This window comes from Palaemon carinicauda, chromosome 2, assembly GCF_036898095.1.
Source record: "Palaemon carinicauda isolate YSFRI2023 chromosome 2, ASM3689809v2, whole genome shotgun sequence".
Classification (NCBI taxonomy): domain Eukaryota; kingdom Metazoa; phylum Arthropoda; class Malacostraca; order Decapoda; family Palaemonidae; genus Palaemon; species Palaemon carinicauda.
Genome location: NC_090726.1, coordinates 105,010,129 through 105,027,187, shown reverse-complemented (window position 1 = coordinate 105,027,187; position 17,059 = coordinate 105,010,129).

The following is a 17,059-nucleotide window of genomic DNA, read 5'->3' as shown; positions in this document are numbered from 1 at the left end:
TTGTTGTTCTCATGAGCCTGGTCGATTGGGATTGCTGAGAATCTGTTTATGGTCTTGAACACAACCCAGTGTCCATGCTGTTCAAATTCGTCTTTGATCATAAGAGGCAGATTTTCTATGTCCCTTATGTGTACAGGGATCCAGCGAGCATATTTGTGGTGATCCATACTGAAGAACCAAGGCACCAAGGCTTTCATTGAGTCCACATACAAGTGGAAGTTGGCCTCCCAATGTGTTTTCCATTACTTTGTTCTTGGGCTTGAGGGAAGTACTGCAGGATGTTTGACTTGAATAGGTTCTTGTTTATTTCCTTTCGAAGAACAAGGTCTTGAAGACGCTTTTCATACAACTTTCGAAGATTCACAAGCTTGAAATTAAAGATACCGTTCGCCACAGAATTTCCGATGGAACTGGTAAGCTCAATAAAGGCTCTAGTCTCATTTTTTTGCTCCTCGTTTTGGGATTTACTGGATTCTTGAAACTGCCTTGTCTTCTTAGGCCCATGGGGATTTTGGAGCTCAGTCAGGCAGGTCAGGTGGTATTTTGCTTCAATGGCAATTAGGTCACCACCAGAAATCTTTGCAAGTAGAGCTGTGTCTTGCAAATCAGTGGCCACCCGCCTGATATTCGTGTCTGCATCCAGAGTTCTGAATTCATGGAGATGACCATCTTCTTTCTGCAGAAAATGCATGAGGATTTTGGCAGAATTTGCCGGTATTTTCGACGCTTCTCATTAGTGGCAGAGCCTGGATCATCTAAAGGCAGTTCTCTTTTTCGTTCATCTCGGTAAAATTTGTCTTTGGCAAATTTTCTGCAGCAAGATTTGTGCCACTTTGCCCGATGTGCCACAAAGTCGTCAATGGTGACCCCTTCATCGATGCACAGTTTTTGTGGTAATCTGTCTATTTTGCAGAATGCACAAACGTTAGTCAGGAAAGTCTTGTATGGCGCTGTTTTGTCTCCAGTGCCTGGCCCATCTAATGGGCACTTGAGGTCCTTCCTGGTTTTTTGCTGGCAGATCTCACATGCACTCCAGTCCAGGTTGAGTTCTCATTCCAGCCCTGAAACATACAAATAAAAGTATGCACGTAAGATATTTCTTTAGGAGCATCCTCAGAATCAGTTTCAATACAGAAATGTACAATAGGCCTAATCATTGTGCATCATATATCTACCACCAGCTAGATAGGCAACTTATGTCAATTCTTGAGAGTTCCAACTTGCCACTTCCTATTTCATAATTTCCATCTAACGACAATTTTCTCCTATCCTCGAAGTGAGAAACTTCAAAAATTACATTTTGCCGCGTACATGCTGTCAGTACGACCTGTGCACGTGGGGCCTAGAAAAAATTGAAACTATTAGATGTAGATAGCTAGGAAAAAAAGTCACACGTTTGTTAGATATGTCTCCATCAGGTCAAAAAATTGACGTAAGCTGCCTAACTATTTCTCTGTGCTCATCTTCTAGAAGCATATTTATATGAAACCTTGCTGTTCTATCTTTATTTTTGTTGGGTGCTTTCCGATGAGGAGCTTGTGATCGCTACCTATATCTGTACCTCCATTACTTCTTACATTTCTCAGAGTCCTCCTCCTTACTTTATTAATGGCTTTGTGATCTATTTGATTTTGTATATGACACTTGGTGAAGTCCATGTATATCTGTGGATGACCCCTTGATGGAAAAGAGTACCTCCAATGACAAGATTGTTTGTTGACAAACTTATAAAAAGTTCTCTATTTTCATTTGCAACTACGCCAAGACCTTCAACACCAACCCCATTCTCTATATTTTGATTATTCCTTCCAACTTTAACATTGAAGTTGCCAGTCACAATTTTCATATCACTCTATGGGGTCTCCTGTATTACACTCTGCAGTTCTTCATAGTATTCATCTTTTCTTTCTTCAAAGAAATCATTTATTAGTGCATAGCAAACTATAATTCTCATAGTGCACTGCTTTGATTTAAACTTTGCAAGTAGCAATCTACTATTTACAGCTTCCCACTCAGTTAATGGGTTTTCTGCTCTTTGTGTCTATCATGCCTATCCCTTCTCTTCCAACTCCATCTGTTCTTCTTGAGAAAAAAGATTTGTTATCAATCTCCTTACAATATATCCAAACAATATTTCATGAATTAATTCTCCAATTGCTGTAACTTTCCAATCCAATTCATGGTTCTAATATTCCAATTACCAATTATAAATATTTCCTTAGTGTTTATAAACCAAGAGATTCTTAGCACCCTGCTACGACCGAAACTTGGGGCCATTCTGTCATTTTCATTTTCTCTTTCATTAGACTGAATAAATCCATAGAGGATTCTTAGGCTACATTCATCAAAGGATAGCCAGTTCTTTGTGATGCGCATTGCCAATTTAACTAAGGCAAGTGACCGCTGCCGGCCCATTTCAGTAAGATCATCCGACAGGCATCTTGAGTAGATCTCAAAAAAGACACCCTGTCTATTGCCTTAAATCCAATCAGTCTACGCTGCTACTAGTGATCTCATCGAAATTTAGGGGTCATTTCGTCCACACTCAGAGTTCTCGCTACTCCACCACGTTACTCATCCCCTTATACTCATATAGCCGTTGGCAAGCATTTGTTGCTAAGATATACCACCTAGCACGGAATATACACATATAAACATCTGTAGATACATACACATACATACATATATGAAAATTTTTTGCACATTTAGACGAGTTTTTCATTTGCAAATAAGCCATATATAGCTTATTTGAATACACACACACACACACATATATATATATATATATATATATATATATATATATATATATATATATATATATATATATATATGTACTATCGTAATTTTTACTTTTGTTTATGTCAGCCTTGTTACTGCATTTCAGTTTTATGTAAAATTAATATGAAATTTAGATTATAAAGCTTTAGTTGTAAATTTAACTTTTTTTTCTTTTGAAATGCTGTTTTGACCGCCTCCCCGCTCGTTTAAAGATTTATAAGTGTCTAGTTTAACGCTTGTTCCTTTTCTGTGTTTTTCGAGTACTTGGTGAGAAGAGACACCTGTGTTTACCTGCGAGGAACTCAATTGCTAAAACAGACAGTTCGAGCACGAGGTTACGTGGACCTACTTCAGCAGCTGGCTTATGTGAGCTTTTCAGAGGATTGCAACACCAACATTCGGCGGCTTTTAGCAGGTGCATTTTTGCCACCTACGGTGATTTGCAATTTCTGCATGTTCTCTTCTGCGGTCCGCAGGGCCAACGTAGGAATCCTAGCTTTAGAGTGGACTTGGGAGAGATACAACCGTCGACGCATCCTCGCTACAGTCAGCTGCGGGAGCCTTGCAGCTCGTGGTGGCATGTAGGGAGCCAATTGCCAGGTAGGAAACATTGTATACCTTTTTCATGGGTTGGGGCTCCATTTCCCTACCTTTTGATGAGGAGTCCTGCTGAGCTGCACTCCCTACGGTAGCTGAGTGTTAGTGGGGTCGCTGTCTTTGTTGGAGCAGAAAGTGATTTCTTCTAGCCTCAAATAGTGTGAGAATATTTACATATTTTGTGTTTTGTGTGTGTTTAGTTGTTAAATTATTTGACTCTCTCTCTCGTTGAGAGTGTAGTGTTTCCCGTTGGGGAATTTTGTTGATTGCAAATTGTTAATTATTAGTTGTTAAGTGTTACTTGTTAATGGTTAGTTGTTAATTATTTATTCAAATTGTTCGGTAGTCACTGTTCTAAAAATTGTTGTTAATAAATATTGTTAAGTTTTCCCGAGTGTTTTTGTCTCTGTGGCGGGAAGTCACAAGAACAACCCCCACACCCTTGAATCTTACTTACTGACAATTGTCTCCTCTGCACAAGCTTTCCCCTTACGTTATCATAAACTGGACTCTTAGACTGAAGGGAAACAAAAACAAAACATAACCTTAATACTATATGTCTTAATACTAAACGTTTAAACCAAAACCATCCACAATCAGATAAACCCTCAAAATAAATAAAGCTTAAAAATAAACACTAACAAAACTTAACTTAAATTTACAACAAACCAAACTTCAAAACACAGAAACATATATATATATATATATATATATATATATATATATATATATATATATATATATATATATATATATATATATATATATGTGTGTGTATATATATATATATATATATATATATATATATATATATATATATATATATATATATATATATATATATATATATATGTGTGAGTGTGTATATATATATATATATATATATATATATATATATATATATATATATATATATATATATATATATATATATATATATATATATATATATATATATATATATATATATATATATATATATATATATATATATATATATATATATTCTATGGACACCAACACAGTCCTCCACTCACTGCCAACTGTCTTTCGCAGCCCACTACCACAGCTTTGTGGTCAACAGTCCACTGGGTGGCAATTTGCCACAACTACTTCCCTGATTGGGGTCGTGGTTATTATTATTATCATCATCATCATCATCATCATTTCATCATCATCATCATCATCACCATCATTATCATCATCAACAGCAATCAGAATTTCATTCGGTCCGGGTCATCAACAATATTATAATTCAGAGTAGCCGTATCAACTTTCTTATCATTAGCTAGGTCGTCAACAGTTGAGCAATCAAATAGCAAAGCCTAAATACAATCCTCTCTTACAGGCCTGGTCAGCAACAATAAATCCACTATCAAAAAAATTTAGCCTCTCCAAAGGAGGAATCACGGCTGTTGAGATATATAATCACTTCCACACTGGTAAAAAATATACAATAATCCAGCATTCAAATCACACAGAACTGACGCTTACTGCAGTCAAATCAAAAAGCCATTCACCCAAGAAGTTCACCACTGTCGTAACCTAGGTAAAAACATAAACAATCATTCTCATTTATACCAATAGTCTTTCTCTCATCAAAAAATCAATATACTAACTACCTCTCTCTCTCTCTCTCTCTCTCTCTCTCTCTCTCTCTCTCTCTCTCTCTCTCTCTCTCTCTTCTTAGGATTTGGCAAAAACAAAAAAAAAAAATAGAAATAAATTAAAACAAAAATCAATCCTCCACATTTCCACTGACCAATTTTTATGCCTGATATTTTTATAATCACTGACCTCTCTTATCGTGCAATAAGAACTTGCACCACGGCCCGACAAGGGTCGTAACATACTTGGCGACCGTTACAATATAGAGAGCTCAGGGTATCCGGTATTTTGGTTGGTGGAGCGACACTCGTGTGGACCCTTCAATATTTATTTTTTCTTTTGTTTTAGTGTTGCCTTTCTCCCCTGAATTTTTCTTTATTTTACGAAATGGAGGGATTTGTTTTTGAGCCGGCTGATTTTTTCGGGTCAGTTGATAGTATTAAGTATTTGCCCCTGCTAGGTAAGAAACAATTAGTTGAGTGTGCTAAGTGGTTGGGTGTTCCGCCGAAGACAACGGACACCAGAGCAGAGATATTGGTATTAGTTAGGGATAAAATGAAACAGGAGTTAATGGAGCTGAACATTCAGGGAGTGAGAGTGAGGCAATTAGTGATAGCGAGGAGAGGTTTAGTGAGGGTTTAGAAGAGGACAAAGTAAGTATGAGGGCTGGTCTAACTCTGTTTGAGGATCCTCCGGTCGTAGGTACCATTTTCGAGGATCCAGCAAATTTCCCCTGGTTTTGGGTAATGTGTCCTCTAATCCGTGTTTGGCCCCCCCTGATTCTGTACTCTACAAATCTCTGGCCCCTGTTAATGCGTTGGGTGACTCCAAGGAGGAGAAGGAATACAATGTTATTTGCAAGCGCATAGAGTTCCAAAAAATGAAGTTTGAGGAGAATGAGCGGGTAAGGCGTCATGAGTTGGAGATGGCTAAATTAAATATAGAGATGGCTAGGTTGCAAGGGGCCAATTTGATAAGTTCCCCTAAAAATACCTACCAAGATCAGTTTAATATAGGTGCTGCACTAAAATTGGTGCCAGTGTTTGACGAAAACAATGTCCCTGAGTTCTTCAAGGGATTTGAGCGTGTGGCCTCCCGATTGTCTTAGCCCGCCGAAGTGTGGACAGTATTAATACAGTGTAGGTTAGTGGGGAAGGCAATGCGGGTGTATAATGCCTTGGGGGAGGGAGTAGCTTGGGATTACCAGAAGGTAAAAGCCTTAATTTTGAAATCTTATAACTTAGTCCCTGAGGCCTACCACCTCCGGTTTCGCAACTATACGAAACACCCTGCACAGTCTTTCGTGGAGTTTGCATGTGTCAAGGAGGAACAGTTCGACGACTGGCTGAAAAGTTGTTAAATAGTCACTTTCGCTGCGTTACGTGAACTTTTGATCCTTGAGGAGTTTAAGAAGGCCTGTAGCAGGGAGTTGAAAGTTCACCTGGAGGAGGTCAAAAATGTGAGATTGAGTAGTGCTGCTCAGTTAGCGGATGAATTTATATTGACTCACCATTCAGGTAGCGGTAGTTTTAATTTCAAGACTTTAAATAATCAAAGATCTTGCTCCCCTAATAGTGATAGGAGAGAGGAAACTTCCTCGTCGACTCCATATATCCCTAAGAATGGTAATAATAATTCTAATTCTTTTTCAGGTGCTAGGGATGTAGGTAGAGTCCAAGGAGGTCCTCCTCCCCCTAAAATATTTTCTAATAGAGACTTCCCAGGTCAGGGAAATAGCAGGTATGATAGGAATAGAAGCTCAGGCCATAAAGGAAGCTGTTTTTGGTGCAACAAGCCCTGGCATTTCCAAAACAAGTTTAATGCTCAGAAGATGTACCTACAGTGCAATAATCAAAGTCCTGTAGCCATGGTTAATGATAACTCAGAGGTTAGTAGCAGTAGTCCTGTAGACAGACCTGTAGTAGATAGGAGGAGTTTATTAAATTGTAGTAAGCCTAATGTTCCTAATCCCCGATCAGGACTCAAGTACGAAACATATGTGTGCTTGGAAAGTTGATTTTTGACTTTGTGTTATCCAAGTGGAATTTTTTTAGGGACACTGGTTCTGCCAGGTCGTTAATCATGAAAAGGGCTCTAAATGATTTTGAAAAATATACTGGACATTTGGTATTGTTTGGAGGTTTTCCGGATTCAGTTGTATCCGCTCCTTTGGTTGATGTCCGCATGTCTTTTCCAAGATATGATCGTGTCACTGAGTTGGCTGTGTTGGATAGTCTACCTATTCTGGGTATTGATGGTATCCTGGGAAATGATATGCTAGATAGTGAAGGACGGGAGCTGTTCCCTACATTATCAGTAAATGCTAGTCCCATGGCTGTAATTACTCAGTCTGCAGCAAAAGCTGCTAATTTACTTGATGTGGAGAGCGATGATGACTTGATGTTAAGTAGTGTAGAGTTAGACATTTTAAGGCCCAGGTCAGTAGAGAGTAGTTGTAATGATGTAGTTAATATGAAACTTGATTGGGACAGAGCTGCTTGTATTAAAGCTCAAAAAGATGAATTTAATTCTAATTTAGGCGATGTTGAGTGTATGACTAAACCTAGGTTTGGAGTTGTAAAGGGTTTTTTTGGGCTCAGCCATGTCATCCTGATGGAAGGTTACTTTAGGCAGCTTTCTAAGGGATATTTGGCTACAGTGATACTCCCAGAGAATTGACCACAGGTCTCAATAATTCTAACTCCTGGCACGAGTATCCTTAAAATAACACTTAAGGATATCGCGTAATATCAGGAGACGTATTTCTTGATACGACACATGGCAATCTTCACCACGAATAGAGTTTTTGCACTGAGGGGGAAGAGTGGCGAATTTGAAGGGGAGCCTTTATCAAGGTTACCCGGTGGATCCCCTCCCGGTACCACCCTGGCGATCCATTCCTTTTGTAGTAGCAAATTAAGCACGGTGAATCTCTCTATTGCTTTCGGTTTTGTTACTATTTCAAGGATTATTACCATGCAATCTCCAGCGTCTTCATCCTCTGGTAAGTTGAGTATTTAATCTTTCTGTTGTATAATTTTTGGCTCCCTTCTCACAGTTAAATTAGCATAATTTAGATGTGTTTAGTGGAGCAGAGCCATCACTGGAGGCGTTCATTTTGGACCGCTGTTGTACGCCATAAATACTTTATTTAGTTAGTAGTTTGACATCCGTGGTATTTAGCTTTAATGAAATATAGCTATTTAGGCAAATTATACGAGTGAAGATAAGATTACACATGTAATTTTTCGTCTTCTGTTAAACGTTTCGATTATATACTATAAGGTCTCGGTGATGTAGCGTAGCAGTCGAGTTAGGCTAGCCTAATACGTTTTAGTATACTTTAGTAACGTTATCCCTATTTATCCTCTTGTAGCGTTTTATTAATTCAGTCAGAGATAGCACATCTCCTAGAATTACTAACATAATTCGATACTCGTCTCTTTTAGAGATTTAAGGATGAACCCTTCCTTCCCTCTGAGTGCCGCCATTAGCCGGCAACCCTATCTTTGGTCTTGCCATAGAGTAGTGTACTCTGGCTTGACTGGGATAGTGTTTCTGTCTATCCTCTTTGCCGGTAGGTATTCCGGCTTTGAAATACGACAGTAACTCAGAGTATTCAGTCTTGTAGTCGGCAACTCTACTGATGGGGGATTAGTCATTCCCTTGCGGGTTTCACAGTTGCAGGCATAGGAAGCCCGGCATTCCTTGTCCACAACCGAAAGTGGTAGTACAGTTGCCGCCACCTTCTCCCTTGTGGTCTAGAAGACATGTCTTATATCCGACAATGTCTCAGGCTGAGGAATCGTTATTCTTCTATTGCCCAAGACGGGGCTGACATAGGAAACTATGTATCCTTGTTTTACTGCCGACAGTAGGAGGCAGACGTGCCGCCTTCTTTCTATGCAAAATATAAGACCCTTTCCCTTCCCCTTCTGTCTTTAGTACAACATCTGTGGCCGGCATTCTACAATCTCCCCACTTGCCGGGCAGATTGCGATGCTGGCCGGTCTCCTACACAGGCGGCTTGATTGCCACTTCGACCTTCCCCCCAATGGAAGCAAGGCTCTGGGAAAGGTTGTGCTGGCCATGACGGCTGCCGGTGGGAGACCCTATACAACTTTGAGTCTTCTTCAGTCCTCTCTTGGACTGCCATCCACAAACCTTGGAACCGGCAGTGCAGCCGGCAACAGATATTGTGGCTGGATGGAAGCTAGAATTAATACATTCTTTCCCCTTCCATTTGAACCCTCCTTCTGGAAAGAAGGTAGTAGAGACAGTAGTCTCTACAACCCTAATTATTGTACTAAACTATAATAATACGGTAGCCCTTCTCTCCATGCTCTTTCTCTCTCTGTCGGCTAGTGCTGTCAAGTACAAGCCTAGATGGTAGTATGCTGGCAGAACTACAGTATAAGACTATACAGTAGCCAGTATTCCTGCAATATAGCAGATACAGCAGTTAGAAAACTACAGTATATAATATACAGTAGTATGATTTCCAACATATTCTGTGTATCCTTTCACAGTCCATTGATGAGACCGCTAAATAATATAGAAGTGAAGTATTCCTCCAATATCCTGATGTATCCTAGATCATCAGAACATAATATCTTTACCCTACAGTATTAATATTCCACTTGTGGGGGAGTTAGTGCTAATATACACTGACCTCGGCTCTATGGTCAAGAGCTATCCCACCCTAGATTTTCCTAATAAGGAAATTTAAAATATTGATATAGAGGGAGGTCACAGCAACTGCCTAGACAGGAAACAGAGATATGTGTATTTCCTATTTCTTTTCTAGCTTACTATCCTAAGCTATAATTATAATAGTAAGATCTATTATTAATGCATGTAATTGATTTATCAGTGTGATAAATTACCCCATACTCATTTCACTCTTTCTTTCCTTACTGGAGGAGCCAAAGGTGAAGTGTGCAGTCATGTACTGCAACCACAAAAGTAAGGACTTTTGTGGCCACAGCATGTGCAGGTTTCATGCCCCCTGCTCCATCGCAACTGAAACCCTTAGACGCTGGGACCCTAAGGGTTGCAACGTCTGCTCGACCTTGATGACCGAGGGTTTCAGCAATCCCAAGACGACAGAGTCGAGGGATACTGCGAGGGAAACGCTTTGGAAGGGGGTAAGAGGGTTCCAGAAGAACTCTCTGGGACCTTACCTACCAAGCAAGGCCATTAGAAGCCTGCTGTTCCTTAAGGTAACATCTGATGCAGTCGTGCCTCAGGTACGGCCCGAGGCTCCCTGCATACAACTGGCGATAGAGGCCAACATCAATAAGGCTCTAGAAGGCTTGAACATCTATCAGGAAAGGATGTCAGAGGTGTCCTCGGACACTGAAAAGGATCTCCTTAAAGAAGACCCTGAAGAAGAGGTGGCCAAGCCACCCGAGGAGGAAGAAGAATCCGGATCGACAGAGACGGAAGACCCTCTACTGTCTGTGACAGCATTTCAGCCTGTACCGTCAACCTCTTCGGCTTCGGCCCCAACCCCTCAACCAGACCCGCTGTTCCCCACGGTCCAAGCGTTCATGGCGCAGATCTAGCAGATTATGGATCTTTTCCGCAAGGAACAGCTAGAGATGAAGATGGAAGTCAGGGAAGCACACCGCGCAGTTGCTTCTCGCGGCTCCTACAACCGGCCCAGAGTCTCTGACTTGCCTCAATGCTCCGAAACTAACCCCTGGAGGTATGCGGAGTTCATGCCTATGATAAATGGGAAACTCTACGTCTCGGAGAAGATGAGTGCCATACCCCTCGACGATCTCCAATTCTGGCCAAACCTTGCTGCTTACCCAGAGTGCTTCATCGGGCTGAAGAATGGACCTGCGTCTAAAGAAGAGACAGAACCTAAGGAGGTCAAGGTCTTTGACCATGACAAGGCACAAGCTTTCTTGACGAGTAGCCTGAAGAAGGCAGGTTACATGAACTCTAAAGTCTCTGCGTTGAGCAAGAAGCACCCTACCTTCCTTGCTCCTTCCTCCAGATCTTTTCCCTTCACGTCAAAAGCTCTCCACTGTGTGCTAAAGGCAGTTGATGCAAGCAAACCTTGCCCTACGCTAGAGGAGTGTAAACCATTGTCTCTAGCCCTGCCTATGGGCAAGAAGGACTGGAACGAGGTCCATCTAACCTTCTCGGTCGCAAAGCTAGACGCTGATATTGCAGAACATCAGTTCAACGAGAACCTTCCGATGCTGTTGGACTTTCTTCTTAGAAGAGAACAGGAGACAAAAGAGAGACTAGCCACCTCTCTGTCCCTCCAGAACTGCATGGAGATGTGTGCAGGCATTGCAAGCACCCCAGATATGTACACAGTACTAGCCAAGATGCACATGGCTACACTGGTCAAGGACATGTATGCTTTTGTGAAGGCCAGGAGGGCCTGTAGAGAGTTTGTGTTTGCCAATGCAACAGTCAAACACGAGCCCAGAAAGTTGATCACTTCCTGTATCTGGGGCAAGAACCTCTTCCCAAAGGAAGCAGTCCAAGAGGTGGTTGCCATAGCCGCCATGGAAAATAGGAACCTTCTCCAAAAGTGGGGCATGTCTGCCAAAAGGATATCTTCCCCTGATGCTAGTCCCCAACCCAAGAGGAAGACGAAGAACGCAAGACTGCCTCATCGACCTGAGCAGCATCCCATGGTCACCATAACCACGGTGCCCGAAATGGCTGCTCAGCCGCAAACCACTTTCCAGTTGGTACCTCAACAGCTGGTAACCCAGTCACCAGCCTTTAACCTAGGTTTTGAGAGGCACACCACTACCTTTCACCCAAAAGGTAGAGGATCTAGACGAGGCTCCTCAAGAAACCCCTCAAGAGGTCGAGGAGGACGTGGTCAGAGTAACAAACCCTCCGGATCATCCAAGCAATGAGATGCTCCGGGTAGGAGGAAGACTCATCCACTTTCGGGATCGTTGGACCTTCGATCCCTGGACCCACAGCCTAATCAAGAATGGTCTTGGATGGAAATGGAACAGATCTCCACCTTCCTTTCCTCAATTCTTCCAACACTCCACCCCCTTATTGGAAGAATATACCTTAGAACTCTTGAACAAAAAGGTTATAAGGAAAGCAAAGTCCATCAAATTCCAGGGAAGGCTGTTTTGTCTTCCCAAGAAGGACTCGGACAAACTCAGAGTCATTCTAGACTTGTCTCCACTCAACAAGTTCATCGAGAACAACAAGTTCCGGATGTTGACCTTACAACACATAAGGACCCTGTTACCATAAAGGGCATACACAGTCTCAATAGACCTAGCAGATGCTTACTGGCACCTTCCAGTCAGCCACCCGCTCTCCTCCTACCTAGGATTCAAGCTACAGAACACAAAGTAGGTCTTCAGAGCCATACCCTTTGGACTAAACATAACCACAAGGATTTTCACGAAACTTGCGGACACAATCGTACAACGGCTACGCTTAGAAGGCATTCAGGTAGCAGCATACCTGGACGACTGGCTGGTGTGGGCAGCATCCAAGACTGCTTGTCTGCAGGCAGCCACGAAGGTGATCCAGTTCCTGGAACATCTGGGCTTCAAGATTAACTACTAGAAGTCTCGCCTCTCTCCAACTCAAGAGTTTCAATGGCTGGGAATCCATTGGAACTTGCAGTCACACTGCCTCTCCATTCCACCGAAGAAGAGGAGAGAGATCGCGGGTTCTGTTAAGAGACTACTGAAATCCAACAAGATTTCAAGACGCAAACAGGATAGAGTACTGGGCTCTCTCCAGTTTGCAGTAGTAACAGACCCAGTGCTAAGAGCACAGCTAAAGGATGCGTCAGGAGTCCAGAGAAGATACGCATCAAACGCACGAAGAGATCAACAGAGACCGACACCAACCTTACTTCAATCGCTTCTGAGGACGTGGTCGAAGGTCAAGAGCCTAGCAAGGACTATTCCCTTACAACCACCTCAACCGTCAGTAATCATCCACATGGATGCCTCAACAGAAGGATGGGAGGTCATTCCCATCAAAGGAAAGTTCAAGGGACCTGGTCACTCCAGTTCAAGACCTTTCACATCAACATTCTGGAGGCCATGTCAGTCCTCCTGACGTTGAAGAAGCTATCCCCTCACAGATCAGCACATATCAAGTTGGTCTTGGACAGCGAAGTGATAGTGAGATGTCTGAACCGACAAGGCTCAAGATCGCCCTACATCAACCACGTGATGATGGCCATCTTTCGTTTGGCAAGAAAGAAAAAATGACACTTACCAGCAGTTCACCTACAAGGGTTCCGCAATGTGATGGCGGATGCTCTATCCAAGCGAAAGCCAATAGAGTCAGAATGGTCCCTAGACGCAGACTCATTCTCCTTCATCTTGGAAAAAGTCCCAGAACTGCAGATCGACCTCTTCGCAACGAGCGACAACAAGAAACTACCTCGATACGTAGCCCCATACGAGGACCCTCGGGCAAAAGTGATGGACGCCATGTCCCTCAATTGGAACAGATGGAATCATATCTATCTGTTCCCGCCAACAAATCTGCTGCTGAAGGTCATCAACAAGCTTAGATCCTTCAAGGGGACAGCAGCAGTGGTGGCCTCTAAATGGTCCAAGACCAATTGGTTCGCTCTAGTGATAGAACTGAAGCTGAGGCTGTTTCCTCTACGGAACCCAATTCTATCCCAACTGGTTCAGAAGTCAACTGTTTACGATTCATCATTGAGAACCCAAAACCTGCATCTCAAGATTTTTTTGCCTTAGCAGTCAAGAAAAAGTTTGGGATCTCAAAAGACAACATCGACTTTATAGAAGAATACAAGTCAAAGTCAACCAGACGACAATATGAATCGTCTTGGAAGAAGTGGGTCTCCTTTGTTAAAGCATACAAGCCGACAGAAATCTTGATAGACTTCTGCCTGTCCTTCTTCATCCACCTTCACGAGCAAGGCTTGGCCTCCACCATGATAACTACGTGTAAGTCAGCTTTGACTAGACCTCTTCTATACGCCTTCCAGGTGGACATGTCGAACGAATTCTTCAATAAGATTCCGAAAGCATGTGCTAGACTTAAACCAGCAGCCCCTCCAAAGCCCATATCCTGGTCTTTGGACAAAGACTTGCACCACGCTTCGAACTTGAACAATGAAGATTGCTCCCTAAAGAATCTAATACAGAAAGTGATATTCTTTTTCGCAATAGCCTCACGGGCTAGAGTTAGTGAAATAGTGGCCCTATCTAGAGACGAGAGCCATATTCAGTTCACAGAAGTGGGAGAACTGAATCTTTTTCCTGATCCTACCTTTCTCGCCAAAAACAAACTACCCACCAAAAGGTGGGGTCCTTGGAGAATCTGCCCTCTGAAGGAAGATGTCTCTCTATGTCCTGTAGAATGTCTAAAGGTCTATCTTCGAAGAACTTCAGACCTCAAGGGAGGACAGCTCTTCATAAGTGAAACCTCAGGATCAAACTTATCCCTAAAACAACTGAGGGCGAAGCTCACCTACTTTATTCGTAGAGCGGATCCTGACAGTACACCCGCAGGTCATGATCCGAGAAAAATTGCTTCCTCGCTGACCTTCTTTCAGCATATGGACTTTGATAGACTCAGCTCACATACAGGTTGCAAATCCTCTAGAGTCTTTTATAAACATTATGCGAAGCAAGTGCCTGAAATAAAATACTTTGTGGTGGCGGCAGGTAGTGTTATAAAACCTTTCGTCTAGTGCTGCGATGAACGCGATGAACAGTGAACTCTTTGGGACCTGACAGTGAAAAGGGTGAAAAGGTGTTGGCAGCTTTGAGTGTAATACTTTTTATTGAGGTTCACTATGGTGATCCTTGGACTGTTCTTTGTAGGTGTAGAATCTAACCAATAGCACCAGTGCTGAGTGTACATTTGTACACAGTGTTTAAACATATCCAACATCAAAGTGAAATTAACCTTATAATTTTACTTTTTTTGAGTGGCATACTACTATATATTTCTTCCCTTACAGGTGATAAATATATATGTACTTTGAGAATGTTGTTTATGTACAAGGATTCTATTTTAATACATTCGTTGTTGTATCTATTTTTGTCTATACAAAATGGATTTTGAAGCGAAGCGAAAAATCTAATTTTGGGTGAGATGGCCATGTCATCCTGATGGAAGGCTCCTATTGGTAGTTTTCTAAGGGATATTTGGCAACAGTGATATTCCTAGAGAATTGACCTTTAGGTCTCCAGAATTCTAACTCCTGGCACAAATATCCTTAACCCTGGATAGGTACGGTGGGTCGTTTGCGACCCCGAGCGTCAAAAAAAAACAGGTTTTTCTCACGTGACTCACCCCTGTGACTGAATTTGTGGGTGATCGACCTGCAGGAGGTGTCTCCCCTACACGCTCTAGTAGTGTCCAGATGTGCATTGCTGTAGCTGTACTCCTTCCCCGATTTCTGAGACGCGTCGGGGTCGTTCGCGTCCGAGTTTACCCTTCTGAGGTAGTTTGCATAATTATCAAAGTTATTACGTATTATGAAATTGTCGTAGAATGGTGCAACTTGTATAGTTTATCAGTCGTGGAATGTCTTGGTGGATTGTTTGGCTACCATGTGCATGTTTTTTTTTTTAGTTAAAATGTCGTTCATCACCACGAGGACCATTTTACCGCGAGTGCCCCTTTTTCATTTTTTTTCATTTTTTTGCCAAGTCATTTTTCCGTAAGATATTGCCAAATAGTGTCGTAAAACTTTTGCTTGTTTAGTGTTGGAAAGTGTGTCTAGATGATCTGGCTACCCATGCATGACTTTGTTTTTGTCAGATACGACGTAGTTATTGGTATATTGGGTATTTAACTGCGGTTACCAATTTCTGTTTTTTTTTCAATATTTGTAAAAATTACTACGTAGTAAGGAATTGCCGTATATTATTCATTTTTTTTTCATGTTTATGTGTTAGAAAGTGTGCCTTGATGGTTGGGCTAACACGTGCATGTCTTTTTTTTTATCTGAGATGTCGTATATTAGAATGTCGGGCATTTTACCGCGAGTGTCCCTTTTTCATTTTTTTTCATTTTTTTGCCAAGTCATTTTTCCGTAAGATATTGCGAAAAAGTGTCGTAAAACTTTTGCTTTTTTAATGTTGGAAAGTGTGTCTAGATGATCTGGCTACCCATGCGTGATTTTGTTTTTGTCAGATACGACGTAGTTATTGGTATATTGGGTATTTAACTGCGGTTGCCAATTTCTGTTTTTTTTTCAATATTTGTAAAAATTTACTACGTAGTAAGGAATTGCCGTATATTATTGATTTTTTTTCATGTTTATGTGTTAGAAAGTGTGCCTTGAGGGTTGGGCTAACACGTGCATGTCTTTTTTTTTTATCTGAGATGCCGTATATTAGAATGTTGGGCATTTTTCCGCGAGTGCCCCTTTTTATTTGTTTTGCATTTTTTTGCTTAGTCATGTTACCGTAAGGAATTGGCAAGTAGTGTCGCAAAACTTATATTTTTATAGTGTTGGAAAGTGTTTCTAGATGATCTGGCTACCCATGCCTATTTTTTTTTTAGCTAGATATGGCGTATATATAAGTATGTGTTCGATTTTCCTGTGATTGCCATTTTTTCGTTTTTTCCCATTTCTTTCAAAATTACTACGTACTAAGGAACTATCACAGAGTAATATTTCATTTATATGTTTATTTGTCGGAAAATATGCCTTGATGGTTTGCCTAGCACGTGGCTGAAATTTTTTTTTTCTGAAATGCCGTATATTAGAATGGCCATTTTTCCACGAGTGTCCCTTTTTATTTGTTTTGCATTTTTTTGCTTAGTCATGTTACCGTAAGGAATTGGCAAGTAGTGTCGCAAAACTTATATTTTTATAGTGTTGGAAAGTGTTTCTAGATGATCTGGCTACCCATGCCTATCTTTTTTTTAGCCAGATATGGCGTATATATAGGTATGTGTTCGATTTTCCGGTGATTGCCATTTTTTCGTTTTTTCCCAATTCTTTCAAAATTACTACGTACTAAGGAACTATCACAGAGTAATGATTCCTCTAGATGTTTATTTGTCGGAAAATTTTGTTTACTTTTTTTTTTATTGAATATCATCAAATTTT